Raw genomic sequence first — 19,338 nt, forward strand, 5'->3', positions numbered from 1 at the left:
TATCAGACTGCTCTTTGGGTGGATGACACCTAAATGAACATCTGTACAAAGTCCCAATTTATTTCTAATATCAGAGATCAGACCTCTACTCTTGCCTGATGCGTCTAAAACAAAAAGGGGGAACTGTAGAGAGCTGCGGAATGCTATGCCTTAAAGATGGAGCTGGTTTCCGCCTTCCACTTTCCCGATGGTGAGTGCTCTCTGTCACAAACAACTCCACATTTGGCTAAGGCCGAGGATCTGGCTTGCTTCCATGTATGTGGACCTATCTGCATTGCCCCCGTGGCACGCCTGGGTTGGCTACCCAGAGGCTATTTAAGCTGTGGGCTGGCTTTCCTCGGGGTCCGAGGATTGTTCAATGTTCCTGAATAAACTGCATTGAAAAAAAAAAAAGTTCTGACAAAAATATTTCTCTTCTGCCTTTAAGACTTTGTAATATATATGAATGGACATGGATTAGGGGTTTTGTTTGTTTCTTTGTTTTAAAGAAAAGCATTGAAGTATGTATAACTGTACATGATCTGTGTTTCCAATGAGGTGCTGAGACTGGCAAGATGGCTCAGCAGTTAAGAATGTTTGCTGCTCTTGCAGACTAGAGTTCGGGTCCCAGCTCCCTTTTTAGACAGCTCATAACCATCTGTAACACCAGAAGATCTGACACCCACTTCTTCTGTTTGGAGACATAGAGGAAGACATATACAGAGATACATTCAGATGTAAAAAGAAATTTTAAAAACCCTTTTAGTACAAAATGTAATCAGAATACGGCAAACAGGCTCTGAGATGGACAGGGTCCTCTTATTAAAATGATACAGACAAAGCTACCTTAGCTAGCATTGCTTAGAGAGCTACACCACAATATACAACTCCTTAAATAACCTTGAACCTGACATCCTTTTCTCTCTGCTTTGGTTCCCCAGCTGTGGAATGGTGTGTGTATGGGGCAGGTGGGGGTCCTTTCATCATCTTTGAAAGGTGCCTAAACACTGACCAGGTTTGAAAGCATCATGCACAGAGCTTTCCTATCCTATAAAAGCTGCATCTCAGTTATACCAGGTCTTCTATAACAGAGGACAGAGGTGCCATTAATCAGATGGTGTGTTTGGGGTGAGGGGTGATATGTAGATATTCAACCAGAGGAGCTGAAGTGCTTCATTCAGGAGTCAACACATATCAGTAAGAAAAAGAAAAGAAAGAAAGAAAGAAAGAAAGAAAGAAAGAAAGAAAGAAAGAAAGAAAGATAGAAACAAAGACAGAAAGAAAGAAAGAAAGAAAGAAAGATAGAAACAAAGAAACAAAGACAGAAAGAAAGAAAGAAAGACAGAAAGAAAGAAAGACAGAAAGAAAGAAAGAAAGAAAGAAAGAAAGAAAGAAAGAAGAAAGAAAGAAAGAAAGAAAGAAAGAAAGAAAGAAAGAAAGAAAGAAAGAAAGGAAAAGAAAAAATCCAGCAGACATATATGCTAATAATTTTGACATAGCACTTTAGTTAAATTCTATAAAACAGTAGTAATGACTTAAAGAATGTGCAGACAGTTAAAGTTAGAGAAATACAAGAAGTTACATCCACTGTCTCTGATAATGGCAAACCAGTTAAAGGTGTCCAGGTTAGTCCATGAGAGAGAGCATTGTGGGGAACAAGCTCCCACAGACTGCTAGAGAAAGGGGATAGGGAATACCTGTCAATGGCTGCTATAATTTGAAATGCAAACTTCCTAAAAGTTTGAAATCTCGCTTTGATGAGTTTATTCTGTGTGTATATTGGCATGACTCTATTAGGATGTAATGTCACTGTGCAGCTTATTTCTAGAATGACGAGTGATTGAGGCAGTACTGAAGGACTGCACATTTCGTCATAAGCCACCCCTAAAGAACATCACTGCCCCCTCCCACCAGCCTCTGCTATTGCAGGCAGAGTGTTCATTAGGGTTACTCTGGGGACCACCTAGCTGGTGGCACATTCCTTGACTCACTTCCAGACACAGAAATCAGAATGCTCAAGTTACTCAGGGTTTTGTTCATGTTACCCAGCTGTGATTCTGTGGTCCCAGTGAGCAGGCCGCAGGAGACAAGGCTCCCGAGTTGGAACACCTTTGGTCTTGAGACCTGGAGGGTCATAGGAGGATGAAGAAAAACAAGAACCCACAGTGAACGCCTGTCACTCTCACACTTACCTTCTACAAGACAGATGTGCTTCTCTTCACAGTAGGTAAGAAATGGAACCAGCAGAGATGCCCATCCTCAGGAGTGGATGGGCAGTGCACTAGGACAGTGAGGCCTAGCACACAATGAAGTTTTATTCAGTTAACAAAAAATGAAACCTTGACATCACAGAAAATGGATGGAAGTGGAAGTCATTGTGCTTAGCAAAATTAAGCAGATTCACAAAGGTGAAACACCCTATTTTCTATCAAGTGCAAATGAGCTTCAAACTGTGTATGCATATATGTGATTGTTATGTATAGGTATGCTCATGCATAGATGTATACAAAGGCTCCCACTACCTGGCTGTGGGAGTGGGTCATAAAATCAGAAGACTGTGAAAAGAGAAGAAGAAATCTTAAGGAAAGAGAAGAGGAGGAGGAGAGAGAGAGCAAAGAATGCATATGGCGTTAAAGTAAAAGAAAGGTAGAGATTACCAAGGGGTGCAACCAGATAAGGACTGCTGGAGATGGCAAAGGACAGGAAGTGGCTGGAAGTAAGTATAAGACAAAAGATGGCAAAAGACAGGAAGTAAGCATATAAAAAAATACCACAGGATAAAAAAATAACCCTAACTTTCACGGTAAGTTTAAACATCAGAGACATAATACATACAAATATAACTGAGAACTTAGTTACCCTGCCTAAGAGAAGAGCAGGCAGGGTGGGGAAGGCAGAGAAACTTTAAACACAGCCTAGGAGTGGAGGGGTCAAATTGCAAAGCCAAGCTGACTCCAGCCTGTTCTCTTAATGCTCAGGTCCTTTGTGTTTACTGACTTCTCTGCTTGAAACTTATTTCCTCTTTGCTTTGCCACCTAAATCTCTTCTCTTGCTTCTGTGAAGCTTCACACCTTCCAAGAATCAGCTCCAGATCCCTCCCCAGTTCTAGGTTCCCCACTGTGAGTCTCCACCAAGCTTGGGGCAACACAGTCCTTAGGGAGCAGCTATGACTTGAGTCACTGTTGAGCATAGACTCCAGTAAGAAGGCTTTCTCTTCACACTAAGACTAGTTATTGATGGATAAAATCCTGAACAGTCAACAGACCTCACATGAATCTAGGGTGTTATTAATCTGATACAGTGTCAGCTAGGTCTTCAAGATTGTTAAAGTCAAATTTTTTCTAGTCAAAAAGTGCCTTTGTTCTGCTTGTTGCACCAAAGCCTCCTGAAGACTCTCCTACAGGGGGTCATTTTGGAGGAGCTCCTACTCACTGGTTTGGAGAAGGATGCACATGAAATCCTAGTCTCTGCAGGATCTCCTGGGATGCTGGGATGCAGTGTCCCTTATATTGTGGTCAGAGGATGAGAAGCAAGTCCTGTTTTCTGGATGGTCTAAGGAGACTCCAAGGAAAATACCTAAGGCTAGCCAACATAGTCCAACCTAAGAGTCACCCAGGACACTTGAGTCACATTGATGGGTTGTTAGGAACTTCTGCCAAGACTAAGGTCCTGAGTTGTGGATGAAGAGGCTGCCAAGAATAGATCAGTTCAGTATTGGCTAGAAAGAAGACCCAGAAGGTATCAGTGGAAGAATGTATTGTTGGGAAGGTGCATCATGTTTACCCAGGCTACCCCATTTTATTATTTGGAAACTATGGGAAGAACACCAGCTTGTGTTCCTAAAATGAGTAGCATAGAATTCTGGCTCTCAGGTCACTCTGACCATACTTCCTATGCCCTTTCCCTGTATCTGAGAGCCCTAATCACCTCTCCTAGGTAGACCAGGCTCAGTGAGGAGTGCTGTGAGGGGGAATAGTGATGGCTCTCACCATCTCACTGACTCGAGCATCTATATTTTAAACAACCTTCCAGGATGACTTTGTTTAATGCCCCCCCCAGGCTGTTATTGTTCAGAGTAGAACATTCAAGCAACACTAAAAGTTAAAGGAGGAAAATAAGTGGGTCCATGGCCACGGTGCTGTCATGGGGAAGTGCTTCTTCTATATTGAGCCAGCATGGCTGGTTGAATGATTCATATCACTCCTGCATTGACATCAGCCATGTGTAGAGTGTAGGCATGTGACATACTGGGCAGGAGGCAGTTGTTATGTGAGAGCACATTTTAGAATGGCCGTGGGCTGAGGGGGAGAAATGCAGCTCTCCTGGTTAAAAAAATGATAATAACATAAAATAATACAATTAGCTAAGAGAATTGGGACATGAGTTTATAACTCAGAGACTCCATTGCTTCAGGGTATTTCTAGATACAGGCCTAGAAATGATAATTTTTTCACTTTCTTACTTTTTTTAAAGAAAAATCACTTTTATTGGTTTCATTGTCTGATGGACTTTGCCAGATCATTGTGACTGAAACATTTACAGATGAAGACAGACACGGAGGTTCTGTGAAGACCCAGTGGCTATGTGGGTAGAGGGGTAGTCTATTCCCATCAGGCAGAAGCTAAAGCGATGCTGTGGTATAAATTCACCTTGCAGCCAGAAAATGTATGTTTTCTTCATGGTATCCCATGTCTCTTCCTGTCAGTGACATGAGGCAGCACAAGAGGTCCTTACTACATGAGCCTGATACCCCTTTTTGCTCTCCAGAGTTCAGAGAGAGGTAGATGGAGATAAAACTCCTGAAAGTAACCCACTGACCTCAACAGCCACACAGCTACCCAGCCACACATGTGCCTGCACACACATGATGATGAAGAACATGATGCACATACAGACACAATATAGACAGTAAGAACGAAAAAGAAAGACTGATGTCTCTTAGGTGAAAAAGATTGTGGACTCTGACCAATGCTGGTGTCTGGCCTTCTCAGGATGTTAGAGACAGAAACATCTGGACTATAGGATGCATGGATGATCTCATTCTCATGTTTGGTTGGCTCATTGCACTGTGAATTTCAGAGCCTCCAAACCCTATGTATGGCTTGTGTGAAGCTCTTCATAGTGTGCTCTGCAGAAGTACAAACACCTTTAAGCAGACCATTGGCAATCAGCACTATCCTTTATTTGTCTCCAAGAACTACTCTGCTTTATCATGTAATGTCTTTCAGTGACTTTGAAGAAGGTTCAGACAGGAAGAGGGTTTCTTCAGAAGGGAAGGAAGTGCCTGTACTTTTAACTGAGCAAAGGAGCAGCTGTTCCAACAGGCAGCCTCCAGGGGCAGCAGTGAACAGTGGACCTCCCTTTCTGCACATATCTGCTCCTTCCTGCACATTTCCTCCTGAAGTGTCTGCACTGGAACTCTTGTTGTGTGGCTATGGCACTGTGAAATTGGGAGGAGCTGATCTAGAGCAAAAGTTGAGTAAAGTTGTGTCCAAACCAGAAAATCTAGTCTCCAGAGAGGGAGGAATGAAGACCACTCCTTCTCTTACCCTAACCCTGCATGTCCTGGTACACATATCCTTGGGGCCCCCATCTCGGCCACACTTGAGGTAGTCATGTAGCCTGGTAGCCAGGTTACATGACTTTCTTCTTATAAGGTCATGTCCAGAACACACCAGGAATTCTTCATCATACAAATGAGGCATTACCAGCACCTTAGCTTCTGCCAGTGATGTACACTCACCCTAAAGGCTCTACCCCACACAAAGATTTAAATAGTGTTTGTCCCACCCTACCCTCCAATTAAACAAGCTCCTCAATGAAGCCTGCCTTCTCTTTCTCACTGGACTCACTTGATTCCTGAGGTCTCCATCACCCCAGGACCTTTCTGCCTCCCACATCCTCCCCTCAAGATCCACCAATATGCAGGCCAATATGCCTGGAAGGTCAGGGGGAGGCAGAGTCCAAAGGACACCTTGATCCTTTTGATACGGGTCCTTCAGCTTGTCCTTCTGCTGAGTTATGTGTTGGAGTCGATGATTAGGGTTCTAAGTTCTTGTCCCCGAATTGGGGGCCTTCCTGGCCAGTCAACAAGGCCGTTAGTCAGCTCATCAATGAAGTCAGCTCAGTAGCCTCTCCAGCAACATGTCTGTACAAAGCAGCTGAGTGATGGGGAAATATGGTTATGTAGAGAAACAGCTAGGCAGAAACACAAACAGTGTATGAGCTTGCCTACAGTTGAGATCTGAAAACTAAAAACATTCCAGTACACACAGAATAATGTGGTTGTCACCAGGGTAAAGGAAAAAAATGATCTTCACGCAGAGAACATAATGCTGTTCACAACATTCAAGGACAAAATGGGAGGTCGCTGGGGTTCTGGTAACTTGTGTCATTTTCATTTGATTTAGGGAATTTTTATTTACTCAGTAATTTCTTCAATGACCTTTGTTCACTCAAAAAGGCAGTATTCAGTCTCTTGGGTTTTGTGTAGTTTCTCGGGCTGGTGATTTCTAGTTTCTCTCAATTATGATGTGATAGGATATAAGGAATTGCTTCAATTATCTGAAACTTTCAAAGACTAGCTTTGTAGCCTAGAATATCATCTGTTTTACTTTATCTTATTTTATTTTACTTTTTGTTTTTCAAGACAGGGTTTCTCTATGTAGCTGTGGCTGTCATGGACTCACGTTGTAGGTCAGGCTGGCCTGGAACTCAGACCTCTGCCTGCCTGAATGCTATAATTACAGGCATGCACCACCACAGTCAGAAACATCGATTGTTTTATAGGAGATTCTATGGACTTATGAAAAAAAAAACTGTATCCTCGGTTTCAGTTGCCTGGAATGCTCTATAATAGTCTGTTTGGTTTGTTTGATTTATGGTGCAGTTAAGCTTTGCAGTTTCTGTGTTGATTTTTAATTTGTGCCACTAGCCTAAAGAAAAAAGTAAGACATGGTTGTCACTACCTGTTTTCAGATCAAAATCATCTGACTTCTGTGGCCATTTCTATGAACTTGGGAGCCCCCTCCCACAATTTGGTACACTTATATTTACAATTGTTACATTACCTCATGAAATGTTTCCTCTGCTAATGTGTAGTAGCCTTCCTTAGACTCTTAGTCTGTATGTATCTTTACTGGTGAGATTTGTTTCTTAAAGGAAATATCTTTTTGGTATATTATTTCTAGAATTCAGTCAACCACTCTATGTCTCTTTATTGATGAATTTAGGCAATTTACATTTAGTTTTCATTGAATTATGTTGACTGATTCCTATAATGATTTTCCCTCTGTCCCCCCACTCCACTCCTGTGTGTGTATATGTGTATGTGTGTGTGTTTGATGTGTGTATAGATTCACACATTCCACAGCATGGCATTGCAGGTAAGAGAACACCATTTAGGAGTCAGTTATCTCCTTCTACCTTGTTGAGGCTGAGTTTGTACAGTAGTTTCTTCCACTCCGGGGTAGCTGGCTTGTGAGATTTGTGATTATTCTCCATTCTCTTGTCCAAACCTCTCTCATCTCACTATAGAGATGTCAGAAAAGCACCTTTGGCTTTTTGTGGGTTCCAGAGATGAAACTCAAGGAACCAATATGCCTCATACTCTTCCTGAGCAAACTGGAAGCCAAAAGAAAGTCTTGTCTGTTCTGCCTTTTTTCCACAATATGATGTTCACGTGCTGAACTCACCCAGTCCCAGTCTCTCACTGTCTGAATAACCAAAAACTGTCCTCTCCTTCATCTTGATCCCCTTCAAGACACAAATTGTCAAAGCATCACCACATTCTCTACTGACTAAAAGGCATTTCTTATTTTAATACTGGCCACTTACATGCATTGACAAACATTTTCCTGGGCTAAACCAAATTCCTCTCTTTATCATATGGAGTCATAGCTCATATGGTGTTGGAGATGTGCACTATAGATGCTGGTGTGTTCAGGGAATAGATGCTGACATGTGCAGGGAATAGGGATAAAATGGGATGCCCTAAGACTTCAAAGTTTTGCCAATGGTAGCAAATGAGTTCAGTTGGAGTCCTTTTGTCAATCTACATCAGGATGAGCAGTAGACTGTAGCTCTGCAGATGACTAAATGGAAATGTTCCCGAAGAGTGAAATGCACATGACATGCAAGCATGAGCAGGAAAATAGAAGGTCTTCAGTTTTATAGTAATAACTGCTGTGCTCAGATGGTGAAACCTCAAAAGACCACCAGGAATCGAGTCTGATGCAAAACACATGAGGGTTTATTGGATACAGGCTCCAGCTTGGATCACAGCAAGTTCTCTGTTACAACAGGAGGGTACAATGACCAGCTCTACGGGAACAGGGTTCTTAAAGGGAAAAAATCGCAAGTGGTGCTCCAACCTTTATGTAGGGGGTTTACTTTAGGCTCTAAGAACATAAAACACTTTTTTACCAGCCGTCTGGAGAGTATTTGATCATTAATAATTTCTGGAATGTGCTGATTAACTGCTGCTAGGGAAGACTAGCTCTGTGCTGCTCTGTGGTCACAAGCTAGGGACCATCTGGGGAAGTTGCCAGGAAATGATATCTCAAAAATTATGGTCAAGCCTGATTTCTCCCTGCAGCAGGCCAGAAATGTCTTAATTAACCCAATCCATTATCTAAACTTCTACTCAGGACTTCAATCATGCTGCCCTAAGACTCTAATTTTAAACTTTGGACCTCTCAATAACATGTTGAATTGAACAGACGTTGCAATATTATGAAAGAAAAATATATTTCTGATACTTAATTTAATCGTAACTACTTTTGGGTTTCAGTGTGAGGACCTGGATCTTCAGGCACAAATCCTTTAAGGCAAATAGTCTCCCATGGAGCTATGCCTCCAGTATAGTTGCTCCACCTCAAAACCACTAGAAAATTCAAAACTAAGTGCATGCCTTGTGTCATATTTCATATGGACATAGCATGGAGGTAGAAAATGACATAGTTGAACTGTGCAAAACAAAGGATAGGACCTAATTGTGCTGTTCACATTCACTTTTTTTTTGGTCTCTTGACATAGTATATATTTCCTTCTTAGTGATTTATCTGTCTCGATATGTACTCTGTCTTCAAAGAGCAGATTCACAGAGAAACACCAACTCAAGCTCACTCCTCATAGAAGGCTACCCCATCCCATGCAACAAGGCCATCTCCTACCTCCCATGGACTTGCAAATGTTCTACACTCTCATGACAATGAGACTTTCCCCAGAGAACTCCTATTATTCTGTTACATCCATCAGACCCTGCACTCTCAGTAAATCTGCCTACTGTCATGGCTGCTGGCTTGCTCATCTTCTTCCATAGAACCCAACACAGAACATTAACAGCAAAGAATATTTGCATTAATTGCTTCTTCTTCACCAGGCTTGGACTCTAAAAGTAGTCCTGGCATTTGAGATAAAACATCCCAGCTCACCAGTACAGACGAGCTACGTGCCCTACTCCAAAAAAGACTGGGAAGCCCTGTCTGGAGAGGGCACCACAGGGAAGGAAGAAACTGGGCTGCTTGGGTCATCTGAGCAGCTGCGCACCCAACTCACCAGTACAGACAAGCTGCACACACCAGGGCAACAGGGACTGGGAACCACTATCCGAAGAGGGCCCCAACCCAGGGAACGGCTGTACCCCAGATAGCCTGCTGTTACCAGGAGAGCAGTACTCACCCACCACAGATTACCTCTTGGGTTCTAGGGCACAGAGCCCCAACCTCAGACCTACAAAAGACTGGGAACCCTGAAATCAACGCACATATACTGCTCCAAGGGGCAACCAGTTATCTTGAACAAAACCAACCAAACCATGGGACACACAGGTTACAGCAGCTGATCACTAAATTTATAGCAAGAAACCCAGAAGGAGGGCAGCTATCTCCAGGACTTCTCGCGGTGAGAGGAGAGCCCTCTTGACTAATCAGGACCGCAGTTACCACCCAGGTCTCTATGCCTGAGGTGAGCTGTAGCAAGTCCTGAAAATTACTGGACATCCAGTGACTATACCCAAAAAGCTGAGAAGGCTTCTTTCAGGAAAAACCATCTTCCTGCCAAAGGGATTCTCTCCACTACAAGAGTCCAGGAACAACCAGGAACTAAATTCAAACAACTAAGATAGCCCAATGGGTAGAGGAAAGCGTAGAAGTTCAACCAACAAAAGCCAGAGCAATAGGGCATCTCCAGAACCCAGTTATCCAGGGGCAAATAGCCCTAGACACCCCAGTATAAATGAAATTCAAGGAGATGACCTAACATCTCCTAAACAGAGGAAAACAAATAAAATACGAAAAGAATTAGAGGAAGATAAAAACAAACAGATCATGGCTATCCGTAAAGAAATGGAGGAAATTAAAGACAAGGAGATTATGGCCATCTGTGAAGAAATACGGGAAGCTGCAGCCAAATAGTCTGTGGCCCTTAGAGAGGAAATGCTTAAATCACTGAATGAAATAAAAGAAACAGTGGATTGTTCAAACAAAAGACTGAAGGAACTGACGGAAAAACATGAAAATACAGTCAGACAGGGGAAGGAAACCAACAAAATAGCTCAAGACCTTAGGATAGAATTGGAAAAATTAAAAAAAAAAAACAAATGGATGAAATTGTGGAGAGAAAGAACTTAGGGAAGAAAGCAAGAACTACAGAGGTTAGCATAACCAATAGGCTACAAGAAATGGAAGAAAGAATCTCAGGGGTGGAAGATACAATGGAAGAAATAGATGTATCTGTCAAAGAAAATTTTAAATCTAAAAATTCCTGACACAGACCGTCCAAGAAATTCAAGACAACATAAAAAGACAAAACCTAAGAATAATAGGAATAGACAAAAAAGAAGATTCCCTGCACCAAGGCCCAGAAAATATTTTCAACAAAATCATTGAAGAAAATTTCTCCAACTTAAAAGAGAGGCCAATAAGAATACAAGAGGCCTATAGAACACCCAATAAATTAGACCAAAAAAGAAAATCCTCCCGCCACATAATAATCAAAACCGTAAGTATACAGAACAAAGAAAAAATACTAAAAGCTGCAAGAGAAAAAAGACCAAGTAACATATAATGGCAAACCCATTAGAATCACAGCTGATTTTTCAACAGAGACTATGAAAGCCAGAAGGGCCTGGACAAATATCATGCAGACCCTAAGAGAACACAGATGTCAGCCCAGGCTACTATACCCAGCAAAACTCTCAGTCCTCATAGATGGAGAAAACAAGATATTCAATGACAAAAACAAATTTCAACAATACCTACAAACAAATCCAGCCTTACAGAAGACACTGGAAGGGAAAATACAAACCAAGAAAACTAAATACATTCAAGAAAACACAGGAAATAAATAACCCCACTACAGTAAAACAAAAAGCAACCAAGCACACCACCATAAGACACAGCCAACATCAAATAAAAAGGATCTAACAGCCACTGGTCATTAATCTCTCTAATTATCAATGGAGTTAACTCTCCAATAAAAAGAAACAGACTAACAGAATGGAAAGGTAAACAGAACCCAGCAATCTGTTGTATACTAGAAACACACCTAAGTCATAAAGATAGACATTACCTGAGGGTAAAGGGATGGAAGACGGCTTTCCAAGCAAATGGATGCAAGAAGCAAGCAGGAGTAGCAATTCTAATATCTGATAAAATAAACTTTCAACCAAAATTAATCAAAAGAGATGGGGAAGGACACTTCATACTCATCAAGGGAAAATTCCACCAAGAAGACATCACAATCCTGAACATCTATGCCCCAAATACAAGGGCACCCACATTTGTGAAAGAAACATAGATAAAACTTTAACCACACATGAATCCACACACACTAATAGTGGGAGACTTCAACACCCCACTCTCAACAAAGGACAGGTCAACAAAACAGAAATTAAACAAAGAAACAATATCTCTAACAGAGGTCATGAATCAAATGGACCTAACAGACATTTACAGAACCTTTCACCCAAACACAAAAGAATTTACCTTCTTCTCAGCACCTCATGGAACATTCTCCAAAATAGACCACATAGTTGGTCACAAAGCAAACCTCAACAGATACAAGAAGATTGAAATAATCCCTTGTATCCTGTCTGATCACCATGGAATAAAGCTGGACCTCAGTAACAACAGAAATAGCAAAAATCCTACACGCACATGGAAACTGAACAACTTGCTACTAAAGGATAGCTGGGTCAGGGAAGAAATAAAGAAAGAAATTAAAATCTTCCTAGAACTCAATGAAAATGAAGACACAGCATACCCAAACTTGTGGGACACAATGAAAGAGGAAAGTTCATAGCACTAAGTGCCTTCAAGAAGAAATCTGAGACAGCGCATTCAAGCAACTTAATGGCTCACTTAAAAACCCTAGAAAAAGAAGAAGCAGACACACCAACAAGGAGCAGGCGGTTGGAAATAATCAAACCCAGGGCTGAAATCAATCAATTAGAAACAAATAAAACAATTCAAAGAATCAATGAAACCAAGAGCTGGTTCTTTGAGAAAATCAACAAGATAGACAAACCCTTAGCCAAGCTAACTAAAAGGCATAGAGACACCATCCAAATCAACAAAATCAGAAATGAAAAGGGGGACATAACTACAGACACTGAGGAAATCCAAGCAATCATTAGGACTTACTTCAAAAGTCTATACGCAACAAAATTTGAAAATTTAAATGAAATGGACAATTTTCTTGATCGATTCCACTTACCAAAGCTAAATCAGGACCAGGTAAATCAATTTAATAGTCCTATATCCCCCAAGGAAATAGAAGCAGTCATCGAAAGTCTCCCATCCAAAAAAAAGCCCAGGACCTTATGGTTTCAGCGCAGACTTATACCAGACATTCAAAAAAGAGCTAACTTCAGTTCTCTTCAAACTATTCCACAAAATCGAAACAGAAGGAACATTACCAAACTCATTCTATGAAGCCACAGTCACCTTGGTACCTAAACCTCACAAAGACCCAACAAAAAAAAGAACTTCAGGCCAATCTCCCTTATGAACATTGATGCAAAAATACTCAACAAAATACTCGCAAACCAAATACAAGAACACATCAAAGATAGCATCCACCATGACCAAGTAGGCTTCATCCCAGGTATGCAGGGGTGGTTCAATATACGGAAATCCATCAATGTGATCCACCATATTAAAAAATTGAAAGAAAAAAACCACATGATAATCTCCCTAGATGCTGAAAAAGCATTTGAAAAGTCCAACATCTATTCATGTTTAAAGTATTGGAAAGATCAGGGATACAAGGCACATATCTAAACATAGTAAAGGCGATATACAGCAAGCCTATAGCCAACATCAAACTGAACGGAGAGAAACTTAAAGCAATTCCACTGAAATCACGGACAAGACAAGGCTGCCCACTCTCTCCATATCTCTTCAACGTAGTTCTGGAAGTCCTTGCTAGAGCAATAAGACAGTTGAAGGAGATCAAGGGGATACAAATTGGAAAGGAAGAAGTCAAATTATCACAATTTGCAGATGATATGATAGTATACGTGAGTGACCCCAAAAACTCTACCAGAGAACTCCTACAGCTGATAAACACCTTCAGCAAAGTGGCCGGATACAAAATTAACTCAAAAAAATCAGTAGCCCTCCTGTATACAAAAGACAAAAGGGCTGAGAAAGAAATTAGGAAAACAACACCCTTCACAATAGCCACAAATGACATAAGGTACCTCGGAGTAACCCTAACCAAGGAAGTCAAAGACTTGTATGAAAAAAATTTCAAGTCTCTGAAGAAAGAACTAGAAGAAGATATGAAAAGATGGAAAGATCTCCCATGCTAATGGCTTGGCAGGATTAACATAGTAAAAATGGCCATCTTACCAAAAGCAATCTACAGATTCAATGCAATGCCCATCAAATTACCAACACAATTCTTTACAGACCTGGAAAGGAAAATTCTCAACTTCATATGGAATAACAAGAAACCCAGAATTGCTAAAACAATCCTCTACAATAAAAGATCTTCTGGAGGCATCTCCATCCCTGATCTTAATTTGTACTATAGAGCAACAGTTTTAAAAAACTGCATGGTACTGGCATAGAAACAGAATGGTGGATCAATGGAACCGAACAGAGGACCCAGAAATAAACCCACACACTTATGGACACCTGATCTTTGACAAAGATGCCAAAACCATACAATGGAAAAAAGATAGCATCTTCAACAAATGGTGCTGGTCCTACTTGATGTCCACATGTAGAAAAATGAAAATAGATCCACACTCATCACCCTGCACAAAACTGAATTCCAAGTGGATTAAAGACCTCAACATAAAACCAGACACGTTAAATCGGCTAGAAAAAAAAGTGGGGAATACCCTAGAACTCATTGGTACAGGAGGAAACTTCCTGAACAGAACGCCAACAGCACAGGCTTTAAGAGCAACAGTCAATAAATGGGACCTCATGAAACTGAAAAGCTTCTGTAAAGCAAAGGACACAGTCATCAAAACAAAGCGACCGCCTACAGATTGGGAAAGAATCATCACCAACCCTTTATCTGACAAAGGACTCATATCCAGTATATATAAAGAACTAAAGAAGCTGAAAAGCAGCAAACCAAGTAATCCAATTAAAAAATGGGGAACAGAGCTAAACAGAGAATTCTCAACAGAGGAATATCGAATGGCAGAGAAGCACTTAAAGAAATGCTCAACCTCATTAGCCATTAGAGAAATGCAAATCACAACAACCCTGAGATTTCACCTTACACCCATGAGAATGGCCAAGATCAAAAACTCAAGTGACAACACATGCTGGAGAGGTTGTGGAGAAAGGGGAACACTCCTCCACTGCTGGTGGGAATGTAAACTTCTACAACCACTCTGGAAATCAATCTGGCGCTTTCTCAGACAACTAGGAATAGCGCTTCCTCAAGATCCAGCCATACCACTCCTGGGCATATATCCAAAAGAGGCTCAAGTACACAAAAAGGACATTTGCTCAACCATGTTTGTAGCAGCTTTATTTGTAATAGCCAGAAGCTGGAAACAACCCAGAAGCCCCTCAACTGAAGAATGGATGCAGAAATTGTTGTACATCTATACAATGGAATATTACTCAGCAATGAAAAATAAGGAAATCTTGACATTTGCAGGTAAATGGTGGGACCTGGAAAGGATCATCCTGAGTGAGTTGTCCCAGAAGCAAAAAGACACACACGGTATATACTCACTCATATAGACATACAACATAGGACAAACCCACTAAAATCTGTGCATCTAAAGAAACTAAGCAAGAGAGAGGACCCTAACTAAAAAGGTCAATCCCCATCCTGAAAGGCAAAGAGGATGGACATCAGAAGAAGAAAACAGAAAACAACCTAGGAACCTTCTACAGAGGGCTCCTGAAAGCCAGAAGAAGAACACAGGAAACAAACTAGGAACCTACCACAGAGGGCCTCTGAAAGCCTCTGCCCTACAGACTTTCAAAGCAGAAGCTGAGCCTGATGGGCAACTGTTGGGCAGAGTGAATGGAATTTTATGTAAGAACTGGGAAATAGTAAGAGCTGGAGAGGGCAGGGTCTCCACAAGGAGAGCAACAGAACAAGAAAATTTGAACACAGGGAACTTCCCAGAGACTCATACTCCAACCAAGGACTATTCATGGAGATAACCTAGAACCCCTGCACAGATGTAGCCCATGGCAGTTTAGTGTCCAAGTGGGTTACATAGTAATGTGAAGAGGGACTGCCTCTGACATAATCTGATTGGCCTGCTCTTTGATCACCTCCCCCTGAAGGGGGAGCAGCCTTACAAGGCCACAGTAGAGGACAATGCAGCCACCTTTGATGTGAACTGATAGACTAAGATCAGAAAGGAGAGGAGAACCTGCCCTATCAGTGGACTTGGCGAGTGGCATGCATGCACAAAGGGGAGGCAGGGTGGGATCAGGAGGGGAGGAAGGAGGGGCTTATGGGGGGATACAAAATGAATAAAGTGTAATTAATAAAAAATAGAAAATAATTTAAGGCATATGGAAAATGGGAACTATTTCAGATTTCTCCCCGCCTACCCCACCCCCCATGCTACGGTTGTGATTCTGTTATAAGGTTTCAGAAGTTCAGAGTTTTGACATTGATCAGGAGAATTTTGGTTAGTTGGTGGAGTACTGACTGCTTATTATCCAGTCATAAGCTTGAGATTTTGATTTCCTTTTGGTTGTCTTCTGAGATAGACTTGAAGATGCATCTCCTCATACTAAGAACATTTGTCTAATGTGTGTACCTGACCCAAATGCCATAGCTTTTACTAGGTCTTAATGGCATGAGTTTACTTCTGCTGTCTTGTAGACAACTCTTAACTGCCTTGTTTAAAGTATGGATCTCAATACAATGGTGATACTAATATACTTCCTTTTGTAAACTAAAATTCATATGAGTTTCAGGAAATCAAAGGGTCATGAGACCTGGATCTGGTACCACTCAAATGGACAGCAGATGACTTTTTCCCTTGGTCTTGGGATTCCTCACTTTTCCTAATTACCAAACAAATTTTAACTTCTGTCTCTAGTCCAGATTTTTCTCAGCAGATTTTCACCTGGTTGAATCTATTTGGGGATCAGCTATGGACTGCAAGCTGAAAACTAGACTTGCTGGAAGCTGGTATGATTGCTGCCTGCCTCTTCAGGTGGATCAACTAAGCAGACACTTCTGAGGACTGCCCCATCGCCCAGCCTTTTGCTGGCATTTCAGTTTTCCTAGTCCCAGAAGGTGCTATTATCAGCCATGAATCAGATACAGAAGAGCCCTCCATCCTAATCCCACCTGGCAGGCTGAAATGCCAAGTCACAGGAGCTCCCTGACATTACCTATTATTTTGGGGACCTGCTGGGTTGGAGCAACAACTGGACAAAAAGCCTGGAGAGACAGTAGAGAGAAAAAATGTCAGAGGATGGTTTAAATCCTGGTTTAATAATTCTCCTAGGCTCACTACCGCTATATGCATCATGATGGGACCCCAACTCATTTTGACTCTCACCTTTGCGCTGTGTATTTTAAATTGCTTGAATGCTTGGGAACACTATAGTAATGGTGCTCAGATCCCATTATGGGAAGGTAAAGCGAGATGACTCCATGGGTCAAATCCGGAAGACCCATGATTGGGTCTTCAAATGATCATGGGAAGGGAGGAATGAGAGACCAAAGAATTAAAAAAATAGTGGGTTTTTGCGTATTGGTTTGAAGTACAAGCCTGAATAAAAAAGCCAGCTAGTTGGATGCATGTCGAGTCACCTGTAGGGAGGAACTAGCGTTCCCACTTTCTTTTCCTACCCACTAAAGATACAGTTCCTAGGAAACCAGTCTGGATGGCCATACCAGAACCTTTTATGGTCTGGCCATCTACAGTAAACCAATTATGTCAAAAGTCAGTCTCCCTTATTCAATTATGTAACACCAAGGACTCTCGGTGTTGTTAGGCCCTGGCTTGTCACCTCACTGACACATGCACTGCTCCTTTGCTTTGAAGCATTTAGTTCAGAGGCTCAGCTTTTGCTCTGCTGCAGGATTCTAAAAGGACCTGTAATGTTGGAGGAGAACTGGAAGAAAATGAGGGGCTCAAACAGGTTTTCCCTGGAACAACTGAAGAAGAGCAGAACTGGGTGTTGAGCCCTAAAGATTGGGGCAGGAGCTACTGATTGGCTACTGGCTGTCTTGGGACACTTCATTGACGTCTTTTCTGAGAGGCTTCCTGAAAGAGGTGGATTGTCCTCCAATTCTGCCCCAAAGGAACTTCCTCGTAGCCTATGGGGAAGTGACATATCTCTTACAAGAAAGAAACAGAACCTGTGCTAATTAATCAACACAGAGTATAAGAGTTCCTTAACTTTGTCTGGTGCCTAAGAATGAGCTCATGCCTGGAGTATCCTGTTGCCGAATTGCATGACTAGTGTTTTCATGGTATAAGTCGCAATTACATGAAGTTAGAAGGGGGTCAGCATAATCCTGGTTCTGACCTTTGCTCACTGTGTGACCTGGATGAATCAGTTTATCTCTATAAGCCTCAGTCCCTGTCTTGGTCATCAGGGTGTGTTAAGTATTAGGAAGACCTCTTTAGTTGCAGCTTCTCTGACATGGGAGGATCAGGGTCAATTGGGTGTCACCAGGATCTCTGACCACCTCCCCTTAAGGTTAACATTCCTGTAATCTGGAGGTTATGTGCAGAAACTGAGTGCTTTGTGATGGCTAAGTGAGGGTGGAGAGCATGAAAGACTGAGATGCCCCTTAGGAAGAGACAGGCAGGGAAGTCCACAACCACCCGACCCTGTCTGTCTGTGTTCTTGGTTGTCATTGGTCAGGGTGGTGCCAAAACACACTTGTGCATGTGTGCCTGATGGCTGTGGTTCTGCCACACTCACATAGTGGCTGTGTGCCCACTCTCTCAATGTTTCTGCAACTCTGTGCATAAGAGAAAACTGTGAGTCCCTAAGTCCCTTCAAGTTCTAGCTTCAGCCACTCGGGTACAATCTCACCCTGCACATAGCCCACACCCTGCCAACAACTCCTGGTGCAAGAACTGAGGCAAGCCACACTCCAGGGTGCAGTTAGGATTTTAATGCTGGGGTGGTGACAACAGCTGTGGAGACTGCTGACATAAGAAGGAAGTGTGGGAGGGTTCTTCAGATGTTCTTAGGTGATCTCTCTGTAGATGACAGTAGCACTTTCCGGAGATAAATGCCACAGAGATTAAGAGGAAGCACTGGTGACTAACCTGAAGTGAAATCACAAGGCTTTAGGACACTGGCTGTCACAGCAGCCATGAGAGGAGGCTTTCATGGGGGTTGATTAAATCCATAATGGCCTGGACTGACTGGGCCCAATCAGTCCTACTGTGCCCAGCATGGCTTAGGCCATCTAGAGGGGAGAGACAGCTATAGATTTTAGGTCTTGTTCTCTCATTTTGTCCTGACCCCTTCTGATCCCTTCCTCTGAAGCCAAGGCACATGTAAAATGATGAGTAGAGGCCACACCCAGGAAGCCAGGGTCCATATGCAAGCCACGGACAGGTGTCTGTGCACAAAGTTAGGACTCAGTCAAAAACTCCTGGTCAATTCATTTAGTGAGAACGACCCTGGATCAGTCTGGGTTCTTGATGCAGGCTCAGGGTTCAGGGTGTACTCAAGTTCAGAGTTCAGCCTGGAGTCAGGATCAGGTCTAGTTTTGTGACAAAAGCAAAATTACCCTAGTCCTGCCTTCCCACAGGCTGCTGTGCATGGAGTGCAGAGCCTACCTGTGGGGTTTGATGAGAACCACCCACATGGGCTCACATACTGGATACTTGGTTCCCATTTACAGAAACTGTTAAGGAAGATGGAAAGTGTGGAC

Source organism: Meriones unguiculatus, chromosome 4, assembly GCF_030254825.1.
Source record: "Meriones unguiculatus strain TT.TT164.6M chromosome 4, Bangor_MerUng_6.1, whole genome shotgun sequence".
Classification (NCBI taxonomy): domain Eukaryota; kingdom Metazoa; phylum Chordata; class Mammalia; order Rodentia; family Muridae; genus Meriones; species Meriones unguiculatus.